The following is a 26935-nucleotide window of genomic DNA, read 5'->3' as shown; positions in this document are numbered from 1 at the left end:
CTGGCCAATCAGACGTTCTTTATGTATTATGAAGAATGTCAGACTGGCCAATCAGTGGCAGAGTTGGGCCCGGGGTTTCGACTGACACAGAACCGGCACGGTGCCGGTTCCCGAACCTAATTAAGTAGGCTACTTACAACGGCATGAAAGACAATCTGATATTCTGTTTGTTGTTGGTTATTTCCTTAAAAACTACGACTTTATTCTCGTAATATTATGACTTTAATCTCGAAATATTACGACTTTAATCTCGTAATATTTCGACTTTATTCTCGTAATATTATGACTATTCTCGAAATCTCCGAATTGTTTTTTCTTCAATGTGGCCCTAATACTCCGTCGTAAAAACCCAACGGAAAAATCCTTGTAGCTTTTTGTCGAGGGAAACAGGGTAATGCCAACTTCCATAGATGTCCAAAAAAATGTCCCTGCAGCATTCTATTCAGGGGTTAAAATAAAACCATTTCGGGGACACTTACTTGCTCTCTTGCTGAGAGTTATACTGTATGAAAAGACTGATTTTTTTATGGTAAAATCATGGATGTATAAAGAGAACTGGAACGTAGGACCCCATTCATTCCTATGGGGGTCGCTAGTGTGCGCATGAAGCCAAAATGTTAACTGCCTGAGAGTAGGTGTTTCTGTGATTATCTGGTGAATGCAAGGATGAGGCCGATCATGGAGTTCTTTCTTAATGCACGTTTATTACGAGCTCGGATCAACATTGTCTACATGCAGAAGCTATGTGTGATACATGAACAGAGAGACACAGCTCATATACTAGGATGGTAGCACGTGTGCTTGTAGCTGTCCTGGTGGAACATGATCCTCAGGGGTTGTTTGACCTAGTATCCATTGGTAAGTGAAGATGTAAAATTACATACTAACACTACCGCATATAAAATTACCGGCAATGATCAGTTTGGCGCTCCGCTCACTTGAATACATGTAAAATAATTTAATTGTGCAACTGTTCTAGACTTTAAAAATGTTGGACTGAATGGATGAAATCCTGATTGTGAAAGTAATCATTTTGTGGGTTTGTGAGGCTAAAAAAATGTATCCACTGATATACAGATATCTATTTGCCATGTAAGTCCACGGGAAAAAAGTCTTTTGGGGGCGCAGGGCATCACATGACCGTTACAGCATAGTACTGCAATATTTTGTGCGGCAACATCGTATCGTCACAGGGTGCCAAGAATACATTTTTTAATCATATAAATTATTAATATGACAAATAGACTAGAATAACTAGAATAGTATAATCAATTGCTTTTTTCTGTCCACTAGATAGATTTTGCTGCTGCAAAAAATGGCTGAAGTGAGATGAACAGACTGAAAACTTATCTTATCAAATAAAAAAGGCAATACATTGCAATATAATCTCAAAACTCAGCATTGGGTAGCAGTAATATTGTATCATACCTTCAGTATTGTGATAATATTGTATCATGGATCCCCTGGTGATTCCCACCCCTAGTAATTGCACTGTTTGGCCACTATGAAAATTGCCGTCAAAGCCCGCTGCACTTCCTGGGGCCTGGGTGGAATACATAGCTGAAGCTAGCAGGACAATTAGCTAAGCTTAGCATAAGTACTGAAAATAAGGAAACAGCTCGCCTTGCTCTGTCCGAAGCTAACAGTATTTGCCTTCTAGCACCTCTGACACTAATTTGTCATTCCTCACAACCTGTTTTTTTTTTTTTCACTTTAATTTTAGTAAAAAAAACCTAGATTGTGATGATCTGATAGGTGGATTTTGTTGCCTTTGGACTAGTCTGAGTGGGCGGAAGTTCGCTGCATAGATCAGCCTCTCATTGGGCGGAATGAGCCACCCACTGAAGTCCCACCCTACCACCTTCGGTTGTGTAGCAGTTTTCAACCGTTTTCAACACATCCTTTACTAACTTTTGCAGTGTTTGATCTTGCGGGGATGTAGCCATTTTTCTGCCATGGTTCGCGTCCTGTAGGTGATATTTTTGTGGGTGTGTTACACCAAAACCTGTTTCACCCCGGCAATATTTTTGCAAGCGCTCCGTTGCTGTGGCACCGCCCAGAACGATTGTGATTGGTTGAAAGAAATATAAGCAGCCGGGGCGTTTTTTTCTCCAATCTTAAAGTGAGAGTCGGCCCAGCCAGACCCTTCTTTTCTTGAGAAAGGTCTGGTGAGTGAGACTACCTTTGGACTGAGCCAGGCTAGCCCATTCCCCTTTTTCTAGTTATTGTGCTATGCAAAGCTAAACTAATTAACTGGCTGCTGGCACAAGCTTCATATTTACTGCACAGATGTGAAAGTGGCACTGAGCCTCTCAACTATTCCTGTAAGTAATATATGATGATGATAATACAAAAATGTACACATAAACAAATAGGCCTAGTATTAAAAACAGAACATCACAACAAAGTGGTCAACGCTGATCACTGATAAAGATGTTTGGTGTTTGACAGCCATGTGCCATTATCTCATTATCAACATCATGACAGATGACTGAATTCATTTGGATATTTATTCTAATTGACTTGGTGTTTACAGCATCAAACATCTGAGTAACAAAATGTCGAGAAGTGAGCAGACAAACATGGTGACACATTGCTCACAAATGAGGTTCATCGCTGCTCCCTGATCAATCAACTCGTGATATTTTAGGAAATGTAAGTGCTTACGAAACATTACCTGTACCATTAAAATACCCCGGTGTGTGTATTTTCATCCACTGCACTCACAGCTTGTGTATTCAAGAGTCTTATGTAAGGTGACTATTACACATGTTGTTTTTTCCTCCATCGCCTGGCTAACTGAAACACAATAGGCTATGTGCTCTGTTCAAACACAATCTCCTTTCTCTTTAGATTTAAAAATAACATGCCATCCTCCCCCATTACATAACTCAATATCAGTCAGCATCAAGGTCGGCAGTGAGAGCTTAAAAACAGAAAACAGGAGCACAATTAGGTGTTTACCCTGGAAGCCTTTTCACTGCCAGTTAGGAAAAGAGTGTGCGTTCGTGTGTATGTGTGATTGTGAGCGAGCCCACAGGCTAAGTGAGTCACTGACAGTGTGACCTTCTGCTCCCAGGCTCCTCAGCCCTGTTAGAAGCAGCCTATCCAGGTCAAACACTCACTCTCCGCAGTGTTACTTCTTCCAAACTGACAGATATAGTAAGATTGAGTTACGGAAACACTGCTTGATTCAATGATGTCTTCAAAAGTCAATCGCAACTTGGAAAGATTTCCGCAGCAGCAGGAAACATTGCATGGGATTGTGGGATTCTAGCTGTGCTGACAGCAACCAATGTACCATATTGTGCATACATGCTGACTTGTGCAATCAGCAAATAGACATTAGTATCTATTTTAGTTGTGAGCAGGCTGAGATTCTTAGGAAGAAGGATTTGCTGCATCACAAACACGGCTAGAGTTACCATGAAAGACACCGCACCATTACAGTTTCCTCCCAAAAACTTCAGCGCAGTCGACCACTAGTCCATTCTGATCTTCACCAGAAGGCTTTTATGGACCTCAGATTAAATTCTGAGGCTGATAACAGCGGTTTCTAAACCTTAAATTACCTCAGCTAGAGATGTGGGTTAGGGAGATAAAAATGTTTGCTATGCTATGTGCGTCCCCAGACGACTCCACAGTGGCTGGTCTGGCTGCAGGCCCGCAGGGTCTTTGGTGTAATCAACTTAGCTACATAGCTGGACCATTAGAACGAAGCTGAAGAGAAAAGCCTGAATGCTTAAAGGAACAGACTGGACTCTGTAATGTGACTGTCGCAATACTCAAGACAGCAGCAATGTATGGATCTAATCACCATGCAGACTATGAAGGGCAGTCAACCAAATGTTTATTGTGGTTTAGGACTGAGGCCTTGTCTACACATAGACGGGTAGCTTTATCTATGCGTTTTGTCCTTTTGTCCACACGTCACTAAAAACTGACATTTGTAAAACTCTGTCCAAGGTGAAGATTTTCATAAACAACACTGACAGAGTTTTTAGCTTGTGACATCAGTGTGCGCTGTTATCTTCTTTGTGAGGCGTCACAAAAGAGGTGACATTTCGTGCAATGGCGGACATGACCAAACAGCGCTGGTTCTAACCTTGCTTACAGGAAGTTCATGCATAAATGTAGTTACTCTTCCACTATATCAAGGAACCGAGGCGTCAGAATGCACTATGGTAGCCAGGTAGCCTTCCAGTAATGGCTTTATTTCAGGCTTCTGATTGGACAATATCATCTCCTTCTTTGCATTGCTTTAGGGTTTGGGTTATATTGCCGCATGTTAGCTCTCGACAGTACTTCAGTTGTGTTTCTGTGTTTTCATTTGGACAGAGATTTTTTTTTTTAAAACAGTGGACAGGATTTATTTTGAGAACGAAGGAGGGGGAAAAGCACTATTTCAAAAACCCTGATCTGGGGGGATTCCAGTTCCTCTGTTGTCAAGGCGCTTGGCCCACTCCCTCGATGGCTGGTTCTTGTGCCGCTCCGCTATCACTGTCGCCCTGTTTTGTTTTTTAGTAATTTACTAGTTAATTAAGTTACTAGTTACTTGTTAGACAGCTTGGGCTCGCTGGGAGGCTAACAGAGCAGGCATGGAGCTCTGTGGCCGGCTTCATAGCACTTCCACCTCCGCACTTAAGTTGAACCTGGCAGCTCCATGGAGCTCTGTTGCTGGCTTCAAGGCTTCGATGCACTTTGAGGCAATTCCACCTCTTCTCTAAACCCAGCATTTTCACTGAGATGCGCTCTCAGGCATCTGTTTTCTGCGAGATTTTTTTAAAAACAGTGGACAGGATTTATTTTGAGAATGAAGGAAGGAAAAATACTATTTCAAAAACCTTGAGCTGAGGGATTCCAGCTCCTTCCGTTGTCAAGGCGCTTGGCCCACTTCCTCAATGGCTGATTCTTGTGCCATTCTACTTTTCATTAATACTTTACTATGTCCGCTTTTGTTTTGTTGTATGTCTTCATCTTACTTTAGATAATATCTTTGGCTGTTTATGTCCTGTGCTTGTCTTCACTTGTTCTGTTATCACCTAATTACAAAATAAAATTAAATTAAAAATTCATTAAGAAATAAATTATTTATTTAATTATTACATAAGGAATCAAATACAAATTGGAAAGTAGTATGAAAACTTTTACATCTCTAAACTTGGGAAATTCCGAGTATTACCATGGTCCAGGTAGTGCAGTGTTTGAAGCAAATACTTTGGTCCAGTCAAACAAAAGGGTATCCAAGAAATACGCTTATTTGCTTTTTTGCCAAAAGTTTAATGGAAAAAATTGATACAACTCTCTGCGTGTTGGGCTAAGCAAAAGCACTGGAAGCAGCTGATTCTGTCCGACTTTAACAAAATTCGCCTACCAGGATCTCTTTTAACCCACTAATTAACACGTTAGATCTCAGTCATTTAACCTGAACAAAACCTGCGGTGTTACAAAGTTGCCAGGCAACCAGCAGAGACTCCAGAAAGTCGCTGAACTCAACCAAAACTGTCTGACTTACAACTCCCACAAAACCACAGCTTGTTGTGTTTACACTTTGTTTGTTTTTTAACAGATTACAAATACAAGGTATCACATGTTAATTAGTGAGTTGACAAGGTTGGTTTTTTGATAAACCAGTTCCAGTCTGAACTCTTGTACTGCTACCTGTGTTATAAACATAAATGAATATTGTATATCCATATGTTCTCCTTAGCAAGCTCAAATCAAAGTAATATCTCTTAATATTACCACATGAGAGATACAAAAGATTAAAGAGCAGTAACAAATAAAGACATTTCCAGACTGTGAGATCTTAAAACTTTCTCTCCTTTGTCATCAAAAGCAAAGCTTAAGTCCCTTTTTTACGTATCATGAAATATCAAACGAGAGCTAAAATGTGCAGCGAGCTCAAGAGAGTCAAAAGAAGCACAACAAAAGTGCGCTTTGTTTCCAAAGACACAACAGTTTGTGATGTAGATAAAACAGAACATCAAAGTGCGATTCTTCAAAAGCAGCGTGGGGGGAGAGAGACGGGGAATGGTTTGACCAAAGCTTCCCCCTGACTGATCACGGCAGACAACAATGATTGGAGCCTCTGGGGCCACGCTTCAAGGAACTAACCATCCTGAAAAAGTTCACTGGACCCCTCTGTGTGTGTGTGTGTGTGTGTGTGTGTGTGTGAGTGAGGATGTATGGAGGGGATGGGTAGGGACCACACAAAAACCCTGCCAGGTCACATGACCAAGTCGGGGATGAATGGTGCTTTTTGGTTGGCCAGAAAGGGAAGTCATGGAAACAGGTCTATAGTCCCATTGTCTAACTGTGAAGCCTATATGTGTGTGTGTGTGTGTGTGTGTGTGTGTGTGTGTGTGTGTGTGTGTGTGTGTGTGTGTGTGTTTCTGTGTGTGTTGGAGGAGGCGGGAGGCGTTGTAGCATCAGGAGGGACCGGCACAGCATTCTTCATTCACAAGCAGAAAACCGCCTCCATCATAATGTGACCTTGACTACTCTAACAGAACAGCGAGCGCATCAGAGCTCTCACACCCCCTCTCATTCCAAGTGGGTGCATTTCAGAGAACAACCACATAAACATAAACTGCCTTTTGTCTATAAAAACACTGACACAGTTCATGTTATGAAGCCCCTCCTTCCTAGGAAAAAAAAAACAGCCATTAAGTTATGACAAGCTCCAGTTTCTACATTGTGTAACTAATCAAACTGTGCTGCTGCAGGGCAAATCAATAATTCTTCTCCAACACAGCATCATGACAGGCATGTTTTATCCACCACATGCCTGCTAGTCTGCCTTATACAAGCTCTAATGGGGAAATAAAAAATAATCTGAACAAAAGCAACAGCTGGAGAATCGATTTGCTTTATGCTCAGTTCTTTAAAAGAGAAAAAAAAAAACAATCTTAAAAATCGACAGCCTTTTTTTACTATATTTTAACTGGCCACTTCCAGTCCATTCAGCAGCACAAGCGTCTTTCGATTCTCTTAGACTTTAGAAATGCAAAAAAAAGACTGAAATCCCACTTCCTCAAAGTGCTAAAATTACACCCCAGACAGCAGTGGGGAAAGAAACTACCAGACAAAAGGTTATAATGGAAAAGATGCTCACACAACCACAAGTGTATACACAAGCAAAGGACAAGAGAGGAAAAACTCCCCTCTGCAGGGCTTCTCATTCATAAATCACACACAGTGGTTATCGCATCCAAGCTAACCGAATACAGCTCTTGAGGAATCTCCCCTCCCTAAACTGGATTATCGTTGTTCACGAGGAAGATAATGATGCCACGTCTTGTGTGTGCTAATTGAAAACCAAACTGGGCAGGTGCTTTGGGAAGTTACTTCCACACACCCACGAATCCGCAAAAAGAGCAGAGCACTCTGCCGACCGGGCATGAGTTGTGTGGAAGTCCCAGAATAGAGCAGTGAGGATTATGCAAGAACAATACTGTAGCTAAAGGCTTAGTTCCACTCATTTTAGAGAGAAAAGACAACTTTTCCATGACAGAATGCCGCAATTACTGCAAATGTCAGGCTTCATATATTATGGTGCCCATCTTAACGTCTCTTTTCAAAGTGAATGGAAACAGATGGAGGGATTGTAACCAGGGTGACAATGCTAGGACTTATAGACCAAAAGAAAAACAAGTGCTTTCACTGTCTGAGTGCTTTCAAATGTTCTTGACATGCACATACAGTATGTCCCCACCAATCAAGATAGGAAAATTAAACTAATTTGCCATAAAAAAAAAGGTATTCAAGGTATTCAATTATGAAGCCTGAGCAGGCACACTCAATGATCCAGCCCTAATCAATGCTTGTTGAGGAGGCTGCAGCATCACTTCCCTAGTGACATGTCTTAAGACTTCTATAAATATGCCTGCTTGGAATTTGCATCTGACGTGGTTTTCCATAAAAAGTTCATATTATGGAGTTTAAAAAAATCTTAAAAGTACATCTACTCTTTCTTCCTCATTAAAAAGCCAGAATCTATGAATATGTAAATACTGTTCATTTCAAAGGTTTGTGTACTGGAGGTCTCAGGTTCCCACATCACAGTCCTACAACCTATATATTGGACCACAATTCAATTTTAAAATAGCTGTTCATTCAGTTGTTCAATTTCTGTAACCGCTTATCCTGTTGGGGTGGGGAGGGGGAGGCTATCCCAGCTGATGTTGGGCGAGAGGCAGGGTACACCCTGGACAGGTCGCCAGACTATCACAGGGCTGACACATAGAGACAGACAGCCAATTTAGAGTCACCAATTAACCTGCATGGAAGCCGAAGTACCCGGAGAAAACCCACACCAACACAGGGACAACATGAAGGCTCAACGCAGAGGAGCTACCCCATCCCAGGTTTGAACCAATAACCCTCTTGCTGTGAGGCGACTATGCTAACCACTGCACCATCGTGCTGCCCTTTAATAGTTGTGATGTCACTAAATCCTGCTCATACTGACACATTTTAAGAGATTTAGGCCATGTTTACACGAAAACGATCTGCTGAAAACTGAATTGTTTCTCGTTTTCATTTTGAAAAAAAGTTCCAGATTCAGACGACAACATTTTGATAACAATTGCTGTGCACACAGATCCACAAAAATGACCAAAAACGCTGCAGTATACATGCCAGGCCAGTAGTTGGCGGTGTGACTTTGTAATGAAACAACACATGCCTGTGAACATGCATTCCTTCTACAGAGTGGTGATGTGATAAATTCAACAGGTTGAGCAGCACAAACAGAGCTCGGGAGTCTGCCATTGTTGTTGTGATGGTCGACTTTCTTGCGCATGCCTAGTGACTGGAACCGTAATGCCCATGTCCGAAAAGTCTCTGTTTTCAGAGGAACTGCATATTGCAAGTTTACATAACAACGGAGACAGTGCTATTTCCAAAAAAAAAAAAAAAAAAATCGCACAATGGAACGGAATCCCTTTCAATCATCATTTATGACCCACTAGAAATTTGTTTTTACTTTTATAGATTAACTATGTTGTGTGGTAAAGTTCACCCCTGGAAACAGCTAACATGTTTTAAATATCCACCAGCCACTGTTACATGATACACTCAACATTTTCTTGTTACAGGGTACTACAAAAAGCATTAAAGTTCTACCTACAGTCTTAATGGGGTTTAAAGCTAAAAGGCTACTGGTTCGCTGATGACTAAAAAGCTTTTTCAGACCTGCTTTGTTACATTATAGGAGCTTAACTCCCTCCGCTCACAGCGCTGGCAGGGCTGGCATGTGCTCCATCGAGTTAAATGGGATGTGAAGGATTGGGCATCCCGGGTCAGGGAATTTCCATTGCAAATGATTGCTGAGACACCAAGGCCAGGCTTTCATTTTGCTCAGCGTTTAGACAAACATACACAACCAGAATTGCTTTCAGACAATTCGGTATCAGGGAGAGCCATACAGTCGTACACACAGGAAGGGGGTGTATATCATGCCAAAGTGTTTGTATTGCAGTGCAGATTTTCCCATGAAACTCCAATGCACAGACAGTTTCTGATGTGTTTGGCGCCATGTGAGAACGAGGTCAACACAGTATGACAAGGTCTATAAAAACACTCAATACTGCTGCTGTGGCAGCGCTCCTGCATGCCATGTGACAGATATTACAATTTTCTCTCATGATTCTTTGGCAGGTATAGTCATGATAAGATCTCATTGGAGTAACGTGATGGTATAAACATGTGGTGTTACCCTGCACTGCTGCAAATATGGCAAAACATTAGCGATGCCATCATCATCTTTGAATCCAAAGCACAAGAGGAACCATTTGTTGGTACAACCACAATGTTTTTGATCAAAAATTGGTCTATGCATGAAATTGTTTCTTTCTGTTTTTGTTTCTGCCCGTTCTGCTTGTGAAAAGCTTGTCATGCGACAACAGTTTTGTCATTTGGTAATTTGACTTAGGAAGAAATTAGGAATGCTTGTTTTGATGCAAAGGAGCCCCCTGCTGCTCTCTGGAAATACTTCAGAGTTATTTTCATGTAAGAATTTCATGTAAGATATGAATAGGACGAGAAATAAATAAATCATGGAGCCCTCATGTGCTCCGTCCAATAGGGTTGGGAACCGTTCACATTTGAACAGATACCTGGAAGACTTTGAATTTGCGACGGGTACCCAATGGTACCTTTTTCGATACTTTCTCTGTTACAATGAGAATGAACCGGTTACAGGGGTGACACAGAAGACTACAAACCGATGTCTGCTGCTCTGCTCTTTTCTAATCACACATCTTCTGTCTCTTTCTATTCTATGTTATTTTAGTTACAGACGCCGAGACTATTGCTGCAGCTCGATAGTTTTGGCTCGTTGTGAGGCCAACAGAGCAGGCATGGAGCTCTGTGGCCGGCTTCGGGGCGCTTCCACCTCCGCATTTAAGTTGAACCCGGCAGCTCCATGGAGCTCTGTTGCAGGCCTTGGAGCTCTGTGGCTGGCTTCAAGGCTCTGATGCGCTTCGCGGCAATTCCACCTCTTCTCTAAACCCGGCGTTCTCAGTGAGACACACTCTAAGGTATCGACATTTGTCACCAATGGATTTAACGTGCCCAACCCTTCCATTGAGTCATTAATATTAGGGCTGAAGCAACCAGTTTAGGTATTGCCGCCCTTTTAATATTTTACATATGAAATACTGGTGATGATTTGTAAGTATTTTACAATGTACCACAAAGATTAAGAGGATGCTTGTGTTACATGCTTGTGTTTGATCTCTTTTGTTTTTTTTTAGTGGTATAAATACTCTACATAGAAAAATAATCTGAAGATCTATGATTGTTCTTTTCCTGCCTGCTGATAAGCACACACTGCTCTTTAGCCCTGCAGGTCTTTCTGTGCCATCTCTCTTATTAAGTCACACAACACACTTTACAGTATGTGACATTTCTGCGCTATCGACAATTTGGTCTGCTGTGAACTCCTGCTGCAGCGTTGTACACATCATATACTGTATATCTCTTAATGGAAACATGCTCTCCACTTAGCTAAATTCAATAGCTTAGAGGATTACCATCTCCGCTGAAGCATGTAATAACCAAAAGGTCATATCATCATCATAACTCAACAAACCGTAATCCGCTGCTGCCTCTTTAATGGCCTTTAAAGTGTGTCAAGGCCCAGATCACTGCTACCAGTCACATTTTTAATGAACATGCCCTCCTCTAAAGTGCCAGTCTGCCAGTCATTCTGCCCAGCTTTGAATGCCGTGTCACTCTATCCCCTGTTGGGTTGTGCTAGCCTAGATCGAGATGTGCGAAGAGCCTGAGAACATTTGGGATTGATTTGAGGCTATTTTTACTCGTCCTACTTGAACTAAATGGTTCAGATACTCAGAGGGAGAAGTCAGGGGCTGAAAAGGCTTATTGAACTCCTGAACAAAAAAATAGCTGGAACGCTAAATGGGCGGTAAGAGAGTAGACCCTTTAGTGTAGAGCTTTCAGAGACAGAAAAGCACCTTTTAATAGTAGGGAGGAATAAGTGCTACGAGTATATCCGCCATCTATTGCTCTATTATTTACAGGCTACTGGCATTCCAAGGAGGAAAAAATTAACGTGCTAAGAAAGATAAACGCCCGTGTGAACGCGCGCGCCAGACAGGTTTAATAAAAGAAAGGTGGAGTAAGCTGTCTCAAGTGACCTTACACCTTGATAGACTCGACGCGCTCGGTAGCAGGCATTTCCTCCAGAAGCCTCACAGGACCACAGCACTCCTCTCCAGCACAGCAAAAATTACTCCTCTTATTAAACCATAACTCAGGAGGGAACACAGGCCCTCAACAACACTCATTACCTAAGCATATACCGAGCAGGGTGTTGCTGGGCGCCACAATTATGTTCGCACTGATGACTATCATCACAAGCGTAATAAGTGCTCTACGGGTGCACTGACATTATGGAAGATGGTTATGGGCTATCTTGTGGAAATCTCCTGCTGCCATTGCCAGCTCCCAGTGGCATAGAGTCACACGCACACACACACACACGCTGAGGAGGGAGCTAGTGTACCGCTAGACTGTGTATCTGGTCTAGGTGACTGTGAAAGGATTCAGTCACTTCACAGACCAGCCATCTACTCGCTGTGACTGGCACAAGTGAGTGGGAACAAAGGAGTCACTGTGGTTGTCACACTCGCTCCTCGTTACGCTCACCCTTTGCTCTGCCAGCTGTCTCTCCGTCCCCTCCCACAGTTCCCCTCCACCCCTCCCCAGCTGTGGCTATACATCAACCTACCGTTGATTCCACGCATGCAAACACACCCACTGACACACATGTCTTGGGTGACTTCACCAAAACACACGCTCTTCCTCCCCGCTGGGTGCTCCCTTTGCCCGTCCGCCATACTGACTGACGGCACCGTTGGAGGCACAATGTTATTCATCACAACCATCAGCTCATCAGTATCACACCGCTGCACACAGCCACAACACATGAGCTCATGCTTGCTGCAAATAATATACTGGCACTGATATTCAAAATATTTTCCATGTAATTCTCCTGGTCTAGAGTAGGGGAGATCGGGGATGGTTGTAACGTGGGATAGTTGTCATATTTTTAATTTCTCCCATCTGGAACAAGCTACGAATCACTGGATTCACTCTGCACATGCTTAGTTTAGTCCTTATTCCTCATTGCCTGCTTTATCTGTGTAGATGTTTTTAGTCCTAATGTTTTAGCCGTTAGCTGTAAGGTAAGCTAGTTCAAGGTTCAAGGTTCTCTACTGTCCAATGAACTCCTTGCGTCTGAGACCAAACAATGCATCTTCAGCTACACCACTTATTAGCAGACATGTAATTAGTTTGTATCACATTTTGAACACAGTGGCTTAGAAGAGCTCCAAGATACATCAGACGTGTCACAAACACTACAACCATCCTCTGTCTCCCCTACTGTCTCACAGCTTGTTATTGTTCTCCTGCTCAGTCCTGCCCACTGTGACTCTTTGCCCAACCTCCACTTCATGCATGCCACACCCTGTCACCACAGTGCCCTCCCCTCTCCTGACAGATGCCCCGTGCCCAGACTTTGGGCTCACCCATTAATTTGCCAACCCCTAAACACTGCCCTCGGCCTCCCACTCTCCACAGCCTTCCTATTATTTATTTATCCCCTGTGTCTTTTTTTTTTTTTTAACCATATGCTACACCCATGCCCTCCCCTCCCTATGTTTACCCACTGACAGGCTCCAGCCCTGCCTGCCTGGTCAGTCACGAGCCAGCGCCGATGCCAGCTCAGCCTCCACCCTCACAGTGTGGTGACTGGCCGCTGCTAAAACACTTTCATCCCTCCTGCGTGCCGAGCCTGAATATTTCAAAGCCATTCATTGAGGCTTTGCTCGTGGTTGCCTTATTATTGTCAAGTTATAGTAAAGCTGTGGGTGGGGGCTTTGCTTGTGGTGCAGAGGCAGCAACAGGCAATGAGGCTGAAGTCGTGCTATTTATGGACTGAGGCATAGGATTCAAAGAAGTTCATTTTTGCCTTTTATGGGTTAATTGCATGTAAACCACATTTATGTGAAACAGAGAGGCGGCGAAAAGGGGGGGGGAAGAGGGAAAGAAAAACACAAGTGGAGGGCATTCCTCAGGCCAGGCTTTCATTGCTGTGGGTACGATGTCATTGGATGATGTAATCAGCGCATAGCAGCCCCCCATGCATATATTCACTGAGGACATGGAAACAGACATCAGACACGACATGTTTCACTTGTCAGCCTGCCCTGTAATTGATACTGAAAAACATTAACCACATCGCATCGGGTTGTGCCTGTGCGCGTTGACCTTTCTTGTCACACGTTCTGTCAACAGGAAATGGATTGGTTCATATGCAGATACCGGCAGGAAGTGGCTCACCTTCCACCTTAAGTTCAGAACAGGCGTGTTCATTCTTGCTAAAAATCTACTTCTGAAACCTCACGCTTCATACGTAGCAAACTTTCACCACATGTCTTAAGACTGATATGCATCCGGTAGCTCTCCCTTTGTTGGGAAAATGCCATTGGTATTTCCTGTGCCTGTCTTCTATGGCAGTGTCTGGGCTGTAAAATGCTGCCAGACAAGTTGGACACGCACACACAAAAATACAAACACAGAGTGTTAAGCTTCCCCTCCAGACAACAAAAGAACAGACACAGCAACAAGCCCTGAAGGCAACATTAAACCCAGCTTGTCCGCCATTACAATACCCCTCTTCTCTCAACAGAGAGCCATGCTGAGCCCAGCTGAGCTGAGCTGCACCGTGTTATTCTTCAGTTTTTAACATAGCTGGGAATAAGATAAGGGCGACGTGTAACATCCACAGGAAATGGAAAACACTGATGTGCGGCCAGCATGGACCAGCGAGGGTGACACGGGGTGAGGCAGGTGGTTTACAGATGGGGAATCTGCTCAGGCCACAAAAAGCAACAGAATCCCGAGCTCAACACAATGGAACGATTGAGTCCGAGAGACAACAGCGCACTCCTTGATGTTTGATCTCAGATGGTGGAGGAAACCTGTGTGTATAGACACAACAACGGAGCCAGCAGGAATGGCATGAAGTAAAAACCCTGATAAGCATAAAACAGGGAGAAGAAAACTCAAGTGGTTGTCCTATGGGTGTCTTCACAACAGAAATACGTTTACGTTTTACTGTTAATATTGGTTTGAAGTGAGTCAACGGCCTCATCAGGCAGAAAAGGGACGAATAAAGGTTTGATGAGTTGTCTGTATGTGTATATAAACACCCATTTATACGTGTCTGCCATGCCCGATAAGGGAAATTAAAAGAAAGTAATCTAAAACCCCCATTTTCAAACACTGACACAAAATAGACACAACGGCATGTTGAAACATGGTTCCTGGCACAGAGTAGAGAAGCTATCTGTGAGCTCTGGTTAAGCTTCAACCGTTGACCTGTTGATCTTTGAAGGCATCAACATCCCCCTGAGCGAGGCTCCGGTTGTTTTCCAGATAAATTACCCCGCCACAGATCACATTAACTCGTTGCCAACAGGTGATGAAATGCAGCGTCGGGGTGTGAGAGTGATTATGGCTTGTTTCTACTGGCTGGTTGGAGCCAACAGAAATAGACTTCAGGCTGCTACTGAGCTGTAGCAGCAGGAGAGACAACCACTGGAGCCTTGTGTAGGTCGATATATTCCAGATGCCCTGCCGAACACTGCTGCTGCCGCTGCTGGTCAATGTGTGGGCAGCAAGGGTCAGGAACTGAGCAATATGTATATGCAGAGTCATTTAGATGGAAATTTCCTATGAAAACATATAAGTGAAGGATGGAGAGGAAGCAGAGAAGTGATAGATGGATGAGAATGTGAGGCGAAAATGATAAATAAAGGGGGATCAGCTAGTAAAGTCTTACAAGTGGGGAATGAAGACAGATTTTGAGAGCAAAAGAAAGAGCGAGAGAGAGGTAGATATTAAAGTGTCTTGTTTCCGAATGCCCCTCTGTGTTTTGATTTATTCAGAGACTCAGAGGCAGCCCCGACATAAAGCAACACACCTTCAATCCAAGGCCCGCAGATCCCCAGCCGGAGAGAACGAGTGAGCTGGTGACCTTGGCATGTTATGAGAGGCCCTCCACTCCTCCTCAATCTCCACTCTCTAGAGAAAGCCTTGACTAGTCTCACGGAAAACACTGCTGTGGCACGCTGGCATCGCAGAGGCCTGCGTCGTGACAGAATGGGTTCAAATCCTTAATCTCAGCCCGTCCATTAATTATGCAATACGTTTAGCTACATGTTATTGCACTGCACGTCTTCCGCCTACCATCAAGTCCTCCGAACAGAAATAACTTGAAATGAATAAGCTTACTGCAGCCATAAGCAAGTGGGGAAAGTATCTAAAAAGAAGTGTATTTGTTGTGAAGCTTGTGAGGCAACAACATCATCAAAAATATCGAAGGTAACTAGGGCTTGGTTTCGTTAAAAACGATACCAATACCAGTTAAAATGATACAGATACAAATAAAGTACTTCACTTGATACCTTTTTTCTTTACTTCCTTTTATATTTATCTTGTGAATGGAGCATTCAGTTGGGTAAAATGCCACCAGGTGCCACAGGCCTGTAGTATAGCCACAATTTAGAACATTTTGATGGCATCTTGGCATGCTGGACTGTCAACTTCATCAAATACACCCCCAGAAACTGTGCTGAGCTTTGAAGCCAATTTTTGTAATGGCCAAAAAGTGGAGATACATCTGTCATGTGATGCCCTGTGGCCCAAAAAGACTTTTCCCATGGACCTACACTGCAAAAAATGTCTAAAAAATGCCCCCCAAAATGTATCTACTACACAGCACTTTTTTCAGCTTCATGCATCACTGAGCAACTTCCATAGGAATGAAGAGGCCCCACTTCTAATGCTGTATCCAATTATCTTTCTACTCATTATACCACAGACTGTATGGGTTGTAGCTGCTGCAGTAGTGCACCAATCACACTTTCCAATCAATCGATGGCGACTGGCTGCGAGCAAAACAAAAAATATCAAATGCAGGCATCGTTTGACTGGAGACGTTCTGATACTACCTGGCACTGGGATATTTTGGTCGAAACCTTCAAAGGTTTCAAGTACCGATAACCAGCCTCAGAGATAACGTACACAGTTTAACATTTTGCCAGTGTCTTTCGTGTATTTTTGCTTCCCTACGAGTCAAAGCAAGGAATAAATCAAGTCTTAACAGAGTCATTTTCTAACCAATACATAAATCAAAGCAACTTGAGACTCTATAATCACTGCTTAGATGGACTCCTAAAAACAGAGAAAGAAAATGGAGACAGGGAGCACAAGAAAACAAGGAAAAAACAATAGAGACAGAGTGCATGTTGGCAATTAAAGGGTAAAACAAGAAACAAATAAGTCTATAAGGTTTCTTAGAAACAGTGTCACACCCCCCCTCCCATACCCAGCAGAACAACAGGCTAGTTTTATTTCCGCTCCACCTCACTGAACTTCCAGTCATCCGTATGTGCTGTCCACTCTCATCATGGGACTGCGTTGACAAGATCATAGTTGTGTGTGCACCTGTGAGACGCAGAGAGACAACATGGGGCCGACCTTTTGATTGGCCCTGGCTTCAACATGTGACTCAGTCAGACCTTTCCTTTTCTTGAAAAAAAAAAAACTCCTTTTAATCTTCCCTCTTGTGTCTCTCTGTAGTGGTGTATTGTACGTGATAACCGAACATGAGAGACTGAACTGACTGTGCGACCAGTCCCAGTGTCCACCCTAACCTCTGAGCACCAAACTGTCAAAGTTGTGTTGTTTTATCAATTAAAAACAAATCAAAGTGACCATATTCTACTCCAGTAAATATGCTGTTCTTAGGTTTTCAACTTCAACAGCTTGTCATCCACATTTTTACCATAAGGGCAAGAATTGTGGGTTATTCCCTCAAGCGAAGTCTGCAGCATTTACAGAAAGGGCACATGTAAAAAGGCTCCAAAAGTCAACCAGGGAGTCTTCAAGCACTTGCTGATTTTACAGGGCGACAGCCCTAAACCCTCAAGGACTTATCAGTGCTTCACTAAAGTAGGGCCTACTCTTCACTTCCATTACTATAACTGCTCTGCCTGACACACACAGTACTGGGAGTTAAAGGCACAAGCCTGGAAACTTTCGGTGCTCCGCCAATTTAGCATTTAAACAGTCAGGCTCACAATGGACAGCATTGTTTCCCAAACACTGCCTTATTTGTGACAGCCCCACCACAATATTTTTCTTATTTTTACTATTTAAAATCCAACAGCCAATAAAATCAATTAATTGAAAAATGTGCTACATTGGCTTTGATGCAGTGGCCTCTCTTAATCTGTGGTCAAAACTCTGTAGCGTTGCTCAATGTCCTGCCACAGCACTATCTGATTGGTTACATGTCACAAGTAATAGCTTATCAACAATGACACCAGCGTGCAAAGATGAACAGAGACTAGAGCTGCTCTGGTTAAAGAATGGACTTGAAACTGTGTTTAATGTAAGACAGCAGAAACAGTGAAGTTGAGAAACATTCAATGTTTCTGCTGGTAAGATTGTGCCGTTAGAAATAATAGTTACTGGATTTAACTTCAGCTGTATGAGTACGAGAACTGCAAAGAGAAAAAGAAGGAGTGATGCAGCACCTGGACATAGGTGAGATAAAGGACAAGATGATCATAGTTCATAAAAAGGCAGCGCAGTGTCAATACAGACTTTTCATACACATGACCTGCTGATGGGCATGTAACCCTTGTTGGATCATTCATTGTTTGAGTGTCGTTCATACACATAACTGAGCTACTGCCACAGGTATAATCTTAATCTGTGGCAACACTGGACAGTTTCATCATCTTTTTACATCCAAGCCTTCTTCTTCCTTGTTAAAACCTGGCGCCTACATTATCCACAATGCAACCCAACCATCAACAATTCTGTTGGAGTCTAAAGCCTCAAGCAGAGATGAGGAGCAGGCTACAGAGGTCTTGTAAGCTCACTTAAACTCCACACTTCCAGATTCTTTTTTAAGTTTCCAAACTTGTAGTCTTCAAACCCAACCTACTCTGCCTCAGTTGATATCACTCGAAGCACTTTATCAGACTTTGCTCAGCGCCTTCTGGAGCCACAAAAAGCTTTATCTAACTTAATTCACGTATAGTACACAAGACATTTGCACAGACTTTGGTGTGAAATTGGTTGACTTCCCTTTAATGAGTTTACATCAGTTATAAGATGAAGGTAAAATGAAGCTGCCAGATATTGTTATTTAAAGATGATGATGCCTGTTCCCTTCATGTGCACTCCACCCCACCTACGTTGGTACTTTAATGTAAGTGAAGCAGAGCAGTGAATCTAATTTACTCCTTTGGTTGTTCAATGCTTCTTTTCTCAGCTGTTTATACCACAGAAGGTGTGCAGGTATTTTCTGTTCAGCAGGGAAAGAAAGAAATGCTGTGACATTTCAATTTTTTTTTCATAGCAAGCATCATGAAGCATGACATAAATGCTCCGGGGGACATGACAACGTCTGCCGTTGGGTGTAAGAGTAAGTTACTGTTCGGCTCACACTAACAGCTCATAAACTTTCTCTGTCATACACAGTGTGAAAGATTACAAACAACACTGTGGCAACGTCACGATAGAGTGCTTGAAAAATATGACATACACAGAGCGTTCATCAGACATCAAACAGAATACTCATCACCACATGAGACAAAAACTTCCCTGAACTAATGGTTCGACATAGATACCAAAAGTCAAGTGCACACTTTGGGCAGAGCAGCGCAGGAAACTAGGGCACCTCTATTGACTCACACTCACTGAAGACAGTAGCGAGCCAGACTGTCAGTGGAAAGGCACATCGTAGGGCCAGGAGGGATTCACGCTGATCATGGAGGGATTTAGCAATGATCCATTTGTGCAACTGATCAAGCATTGGTAGACCACCTGGTCGTATCTTCATGGACAGGGAGAAAGATGATGAAACACAACGGATGTATGGATGGATGAACTCATGGATTTATGGATCAAGAGATACATACATGTACAAATGAAAAGAAGATGGATTGAGTGTCAGACATGTAGGGGACTTTGACAGCAACCATCCATATATATACTGAGACACAGATCAAGTGGAGACCCATACATGCCTCCTAAAGGGCTGAGAGACAAACACATACATGCACATACGCACATGTGCAAGGGAAAAGCTGTAATTAGTTTACAGCTGAAGAAAACCTGCATTTAGCACCTGTGTCATACTGAAACACCAGCATGCAGCTCCTGTGAAAGAGATGAGCCTTGGTGAAAAATAAAACAGATACAGCAGCAACACAGCACTGAAACTCAGCACATCTCGGCAGCACGTGCAAACATGCCATAAATCATATACTGTGTGATGTTAACACCGCTGACACATAACGCGCAATCCTACTACAGCAGCTGCGCGCGGTCTAGTCGACCCTGCATGTAACGCGACAATCCTTACAAAGTACCAAACTCTAAGTGTTAAGTCAGTTCAAGCCTCTCATGCAGCTGGAGTGGGGATATACTGTTTAGACAACCTACCTATTTATCCTACTGGGTCAGTAGGCTCAGGGGCTGAGTGCCTCTTAGTTGAGAAATGCTAAACACCACAAACAGACAGAGGAAGAGAGCTGGCTAACCTCTCACTCAGTATTTACAGAGCTCTGCGGCAGTACCACAGCTGGAATGCAGCGGGCAGAGCGAGCACGCAGGGGGAACCGTATCAGTTTCTGGGTCATCTAGGGCAGCTCCACTCCGCATAAAGTCTAGACTTGGACTGAAAAACACACCCGCAGATGCTCTCTGCTTATTCATATTCTTAGAACGGATGGACTCTGCGCCTGAACAACAAAACACATACATTTATAGAAGCACGGGGGTAAAGGGTCGTAATACATTCATGAGCGTATTCCCATGCGCAGCCGCTACAAGATCACCATTCCTCATAAACAAGTTCTTTTAAACAGTTTTTCGTCTTTATTGCATGTTTTTTTTACAAGTGAAAGAGCTGCTTAGCTTTGAATTCAGCCCAAGGCAACAATCAGTAAACTAAAGAGCAGAACATGGCAGCAGTACCTATGAGATCTCCTCTCACTCACCTATGTCTGTCTGGCTGTCTGGCACCTTCCCATCGCACCTTCGGTACCTACCTGCTGTTTTAATTAACTGTGTACCACGGGGAGCAATTATGCAGGCAACATTCATCTCATTTGGAACTGCAAATTAATCTAACCTCAAGCTACCAAAGGACAGGCGCACCAGTTTGTAGTGCACCAGTACATTAACAAGTATTTCTTCTATAAGCGTTGTTAATGGCTGTTAGCACAACAAGACCTAAAAAGTGGCAGAGAGATGACAGGAAACTTTGGGCCTTCTGGTTTTTGGTGCTACTTGAATGATGCGGTACTTAGCTTTTTGGAGAAAAAGGGGGAAATGAGTTCATTAAGATGGACAGATAGCAGGCCGGGCCTACACATACATGAAGGGGAAAACAATTTACATACCTCCATTTCCCTCAGGGAGCAAGAACTGAGAGTGAGAGAGTGGATGGGGGAGTACGCTGCAATGTGAGAGTGAGCAAATGAGAAGAACGTGCGAGAGATGGGGAGGCTAAAATGAGAAAGACGGTAGGATCGCATGTGTGAGAAAGCAAGTGTAAGAGAGTAAGCTAATGAGAGGAGGATAACAAGCCGAGAGGGGAGGGGAGGGGAGGGGAGGGGAGGGGGCTCTGACAGGCAAGAGCAGACAGAAATTGGCAAGGTTGCACTTCAGGAGGTGGTGAGAGGATGTCAAACAGTAGGCAGTGTCAAATTGATACAACACCAGGATCTTGTTGCAACTCAAAAAGCGAGGGCAGGCACCCATCCTCTTCCAAAAAGTACTCGGAGCTGCCTCTCATTCTCTGCCTCTTTGTGCTAATCTGATTTCCTGGATTATGTTTCACTATTTAAAACAAAGCAGAAAAGCGCTCAAGTTTAATTCCATCAGCTTGTTTTGGCTTATGTTGCAAGTCGAGGCTGCTGTATTTTACCTTCTCACTTTTCATCTGCTCTTGTGTTGCAACACTCCATTTCTATCGCTGATGTTTAAGACCCTGTAGGGATGAAGAAATATTTATTCGGGCAAGCCAGCTAACAAGAAATGGAGGTTTGCTGTGGCTAATAAAACTTGTTTTCGCATGTGTGTGCATTCCTTTTGACATGTAGGTCCCTCTGGTGGCTGTAAAACTGAAATATAACGCTTCTGGCACGCTCCAGTTCTGGACTGGACAGCTACCGGCCAACGCTGCGCACACACTGAACCTCACATGCCGGTTTAATGGAAGAGTGCGCTTCAGTTCGTGGTTTGTTCCAAAGTATGAGTTGAAAATCGCGTTCCTTGAATGCTGAGGCTGTGCCAGACCTGAATCTAAAACCAAACATCAATCTCTAAGCCACTGTCGACCACAGCTACACAGACAGGGTGCACATATAGGCCAAAAGCTCACAATGCAGCACAGAATCTCTCAGTTCAAGTATGTCACTCGCATCAAATAACACTTGATATCCTCATGGACAACTACAGCAAGGAAGAACCAGACAATAACCTCCAACTTTCTACTTGGATGACAATCCCAGAGTGGCACTTGAAAACAAACCCCCCCATACATCCCTTCTCGACAAGCTCTTGAGAGCTACCCTTATGTCAGTGTCTGAGACATGGCTGCTAATGTGCTCCTGTATCTAGGCTACTGTATGTTTGCCTGTGTTTACTGTCGAGTTGACACCGTGATGCCGGCACGCGTGCGGTTCCATTACAACGCGGACATCTTTGGTGGCTAACAGGGCATGTAAATGGGCTCTCACTCCATCAGAAGCTGCCTGGAGGGGCAGAGGGAGCAAGAGAAGACGACAGCGTAGCCTCGGGGCTTCACTGATGTGAGGAGGAGAGAGCTGAGGCACGCTGTGTGCCACAGAGCAATGCTGTTGTGGTCTCTTACTGGTTAGTGAGTGATCACTGAGGAAATATGGAGGAACGGTTCTCAAAGCGGGGTCTACTGACAACCACGGGCCCTTTAAATACCACTGTGGGACTGAGGGCATAAAGAGGAGTAGTTCTCATCTACAGCAGTGATTCCCAATTTGTTTTGTCCAACAGCCTTATCAGGCGTCATGAAAGTGCTCAAAAATATTCTACTACAGAGAAAACACAGCAGCTGTGACTGCACACGTAAATCCATACATAGATACATGACATAGTAGCCCTTGGTGTTGGCTAGTTTACACTTGCACCTCTTGGAGTGTCAGAATTCAAACTTTAAACACTTAAATCATCACTTTTAGCTTTCGATTTTGATACCCTAAAATGCAAATTGACTCAACTGGTTGGTTGGAAACTTGGCCTGTCGTAGCTGTTAGGTTATTGTGGCAATAAATGTACTTTAATTCAAGCATTACATCAATGGTGCATGTTCATTTTCCTCGTAGACACAATAATGTGCATATCTTTCTTTCAAATCAAATCTTTCGTTTTCAAATTAGTTGAGCCACTCCACCATGTTTCTATGTACCCCTTGGTTACGGCAGAAGCACCCCCCAGGGTGCACCTACCCCTGGTTTGGCACTGCTGATGCACAGTATTAATATTTCTGGGATTTTGTTGGAATAAAAATAACAAAATGCCTAATAAGAGAGCAACTCAGAGCAAAATCTTGTCAAACAGAGTGCAGTGGTTTCATATCTGAGAGTCACGTCTGAGGGGTATCAAGACAACAAAGTAGAAACAGTCAGTATTATTAAATGCCAAAGGAAGAAGATCAGCCTTTGGATGACTAGTGTCAACCCGCAGACAAATGCAACCTGTGCTGAGGGGTCGCAAGCCACAGAAGTTTGGGAAAGACTGTTATGAATTAGGGGTCACATGTAAACTTGTAGGCAAACCCTGATGTACAGGAGGTGTGTTCAGTGACTAGATGAACTGTTGCCAGATCATAATGCATCTTGCATCTTGATATCTTTTCATTTTCTGGTGGCAGAGAGCTCAAACACTGCTGTCTTTAGCCTTCCCTCTCCTAATCACAGGCCCACGGTGTGCCCATGCATGCTGGGCTGGAGTTACACACCGCACACCATTAAAGCAGCTCTTTAATTAGCAGTGGGGAGAAAACGGAGGCATTTATAAACGCAACACTTTTTTTTTTTTTTGCATCAAGCAAACAGCATGCACTGAACAAACAAGCCGGGGAGCAGCAGCAGCAGCAGCAGCAGCCTCGGCGTCTTCTCTGTATATCTGCAAACACAACTTGCAGCTTCAACGCACACTTGTTTAACAAACCACAACTGCAAATAAAAGACGGTGAATTTGATTTTCACTGCAGTTCAATGTCTGAAAGCGGAGCTGCGATGCTCTCATCAGACATGTCAATAATGAAACAGAGCAGCGCCCAGAGCCGCTATGGCCACTTCACAAAAGTAAAGCCAGAGCAGAGGAGACATACACAGAGACAAGGCATGAGGAGAAGCACAGTATTGTCTCGCTGCAATGTAACACACACAGAAACGCTTACTGAAGCTGAGGCAAAGCGAAGCCCTCAAACATCGTGAATCCTCAACATGAAGCACAAAACGCGGAGGAAGTGAAGCTGTGAAACGCGGCTCAACACCAACATTAGTGCAGGAGAAGAAAGCTTTGACTAACCTGACGGAGCGAGGACACTTCTTCCACTAAAGCGCTGATGTCCGGAGTTTGCGTGTGTGTTGTGAGTGTGTGTGAGTGTGTGTCACTCTGTGGTGTTTTCTCCCTCCCTCCTTCCCTCCCTCTCTTTCTCTCCTCTGCCGTATAGAGATAGTGCTGATGTTTCCACTTCCTCTTTTCTTCTTCTGCCGTCTGCTGGCTGGCTTGGTGATGCCAGACAGAGGATGCATGCATACATGGGAGCCCCAGCTGCTCTCACTGACTCACTGGTGAACGAGTGAATGGAGACATGTCATCAGATTTAAATTAAGGAGTCAATGAGATACTTTTAGCAGCTCTGAGGCCAGTTAACAAGCTGCAAACTGAATTAAAATAGCAGGTTGATCATTTAATTTGAACACCATAGTGTTTGGTTAATAGGTCTAATAGTTTTCCTTCAGGTGTGAGTGACGTCACCCAGCCACCTGAAGTTCAACCTGTACATTAAGAAGCACATGACACATGAAACATTAAGTGTCTCTTAGATATGTTTCTTACCATTTTTAATAAGTGCAAACAAGTTGTGTGTTGTTAATGTTATAATATGATGAGTGCAAGCAGTGGCACTGCCAAGGGGTGGCCAGAGGAGGCCACCACCTCTCTACAGAGCTGTACACATGCCACATCTTTAACACACCTGGAAAACACAAGGTTGGGCGCTGGGTGCTACTTTTGCACCTTTTTTGAGACAGCTTTCAAGAGTGCGGCGGTAGATTACGTCTGAGGTTGCTAAGTAACCTTAACAAGTAGGGGAGACCGGGGATGATTGTAACACTTTTTGTTTGAGCAAGTGTAACTCAGTGGGTTTTTTTGTTAGAGCTCTTAAATTTTGATACATGCTACCCATATTTGTCTGCTATAAATAACACACACTTTGACCTCTACTACACCATCACAGATTATGGAAATAAATGTCAAATACAAAGAGGTATATTGTTACAACGTACCCCAGTACCGGGGTGAGTTGTAACACCAGATGGGGATGGATGTAACAATTAAATTATTGTGCTTAAAAAAGATTCACAGTAGGCTAAATGTATTCAAGCACTTTAATGAACAATAAAGAAGGAACAATAAACTTGTGAGAATACAATAATTATAATATTAAAATAAATAGAAATGTATAACATAAATACAAAAATAAGTACAATAAAATAAATAAAAATATATAACATAAAATAAATAAAATCAAGAATAATAAAGTATTAACCTGTGTGTGTGTGTGTGTGTGTGTGTGTGTGTGTGTGTGTGTGTGTGTGTGTGTGCATTGTAGCCTGAATGAGGTTGACGTTTGAACAGCATTTTAACAGTTGAACAATAAACACTTTCGAAGAGTTACAACCCTCCCCATGCCTAGCAGCCATGAAAGAGCTAACCGTTTTTAGCATTTAGCTTCAAAGCTAGCACTAATGAAACACATCAAATTAAACTAGAGAAACTACTACTTGAACCTATGCAAGTGAAACAATTGTACATACAACACAATGGACACTATGCAAAAAACAACTGTGATGAAAATGTTTGGTGCCTCACCTGAAAAACAGTTTTTTGGCTCTAGAACAGACAAATTTGGACTCAGAGACATGCGGCTTCACCAGTGAGCTCCAATTGTAAATGGGCATAGACTATGTTGATGATGTCACCACAGCTCGTTTCTAATTGGCCAAACTGAGAGTGTTACAACTATCCCTTTGTTACAACCATCCCCGGTCTCCCCTACCGTATCATAGCCTATTTACTTGAAATCTGGAGTGCAGAGCTGATCTTTCTCCAGGCACTGTTTTTGCGTGGGCATATTGTCCATGTGACAGATTAAAAGCTTCAAAATGATCAACTTTCCCATATTAATCACATACTGATATAAGGGAAAGATATCTGTCAGCTGTGATTGGTTGTTCCTCGTCATATGACATGTGGTGCCCGCTGCTGTGTTCCAAAAGTTGAACTCGGCTTATCTCAGGGCGCAGCCAAAATGCCCTGAAAAATAGGCGCTCAGGAATGCATACGCACCGCAACGGCGTCACTCTGGTATTTGAGCGCGCCTGCCGTGTAGCGTTATTGAAAACAATGTATTTGAGTGCGCAAAGACCGAGGCATGTGTACGTCCCCTAGGCTGCTTTCACACCTGCCCTGTTTGGTTCGGTTCAATCACACTCAAGTTAATTTGACCCCTAAGTGCGGTTTGTTTGGGCAGGTGTGAACACAGCAGTCGCGCTTGGGTGCGCACCAAAAAAACCGCACCAAGACTTTCTTGAAGAGGTGGTCTCGGTCCGGTTACAAACAAACTCTGGTGCGCTTTGTTTGTGGTGAGAACGTGTTCAGACCTGGATCTGGACCAACTGCAGTCACATGACACATTGTTTGGGTTAAACATGAGCATGTTACAGTCCTGGAGGATTATTAATGTGCACCTCCTCCTGTACTGCCTTAATATGCACATTCAGCACATCCAATGCATCAAAACATTGTTTTCTAGTTGGAGCCGCGCCTCGTTTTCAAACTGTATGGTTTGACTAAAATGAACAATGACAGCAATATAGTCCACGATGAGCAGCGCTAAAATCAACCTGCGTAGTTGTCCCTCCATTGTGACATTAGAAAGTGTCACATTTATCTCGCTTCTTCAACATTTTGTTTACTTCCTATATTTTTCCTGCGTGGAAATTCTGACCAATCGAGAGCAGCTTTCTCGCGCAGGGCATTT

The 26935-nt window shown here is 43.3% G+C and overlaps 1 protein-coding gene across 1 annotated transcript in view; it reads right to left on the bottom strand.

Annotated features, from left to right (window-relative positions):
* The window catches only part of elmo1 (engulfment and cell motility 1 (ced-12 homolog, C. elegans)), a 148330-nt gene extending 124019 nt beyond the window's left edge, over positions 1-24311 (bottom strand). Inside the window, exon 1 of the mRNA XM_050034488.1 lies at positions 24196-24311. The gene's annotated coding sequence lies outside the window, so the exon portion shown is untranslated. The remainder of the gene's footprint in view (positions 1-24195) is intronic.
* Positions 24312-26935: the final 2624 nt, after the last annotated feature.

This window comes from Epinephelus moara, chromosome 22 (assembly GCF_006386435.1).
Source record: "Epinephelus moara isolate mb chromosome 22, YSFRI_EMoa_1.0, whole genome shotgun sequence".
Taxonomy (NCBI): domain Eukaryota; kingdom Metazoa; phylum Chordata; class Actinopteri; order Perciformes; family Serranidae; genus Epinephelus; species Epinephelus moara.
The sequence above is the reverse complement of the archived record's forward strand: the minus strand, read 5'-3'. Positions and strand labels throughout refer to the sequence as shown.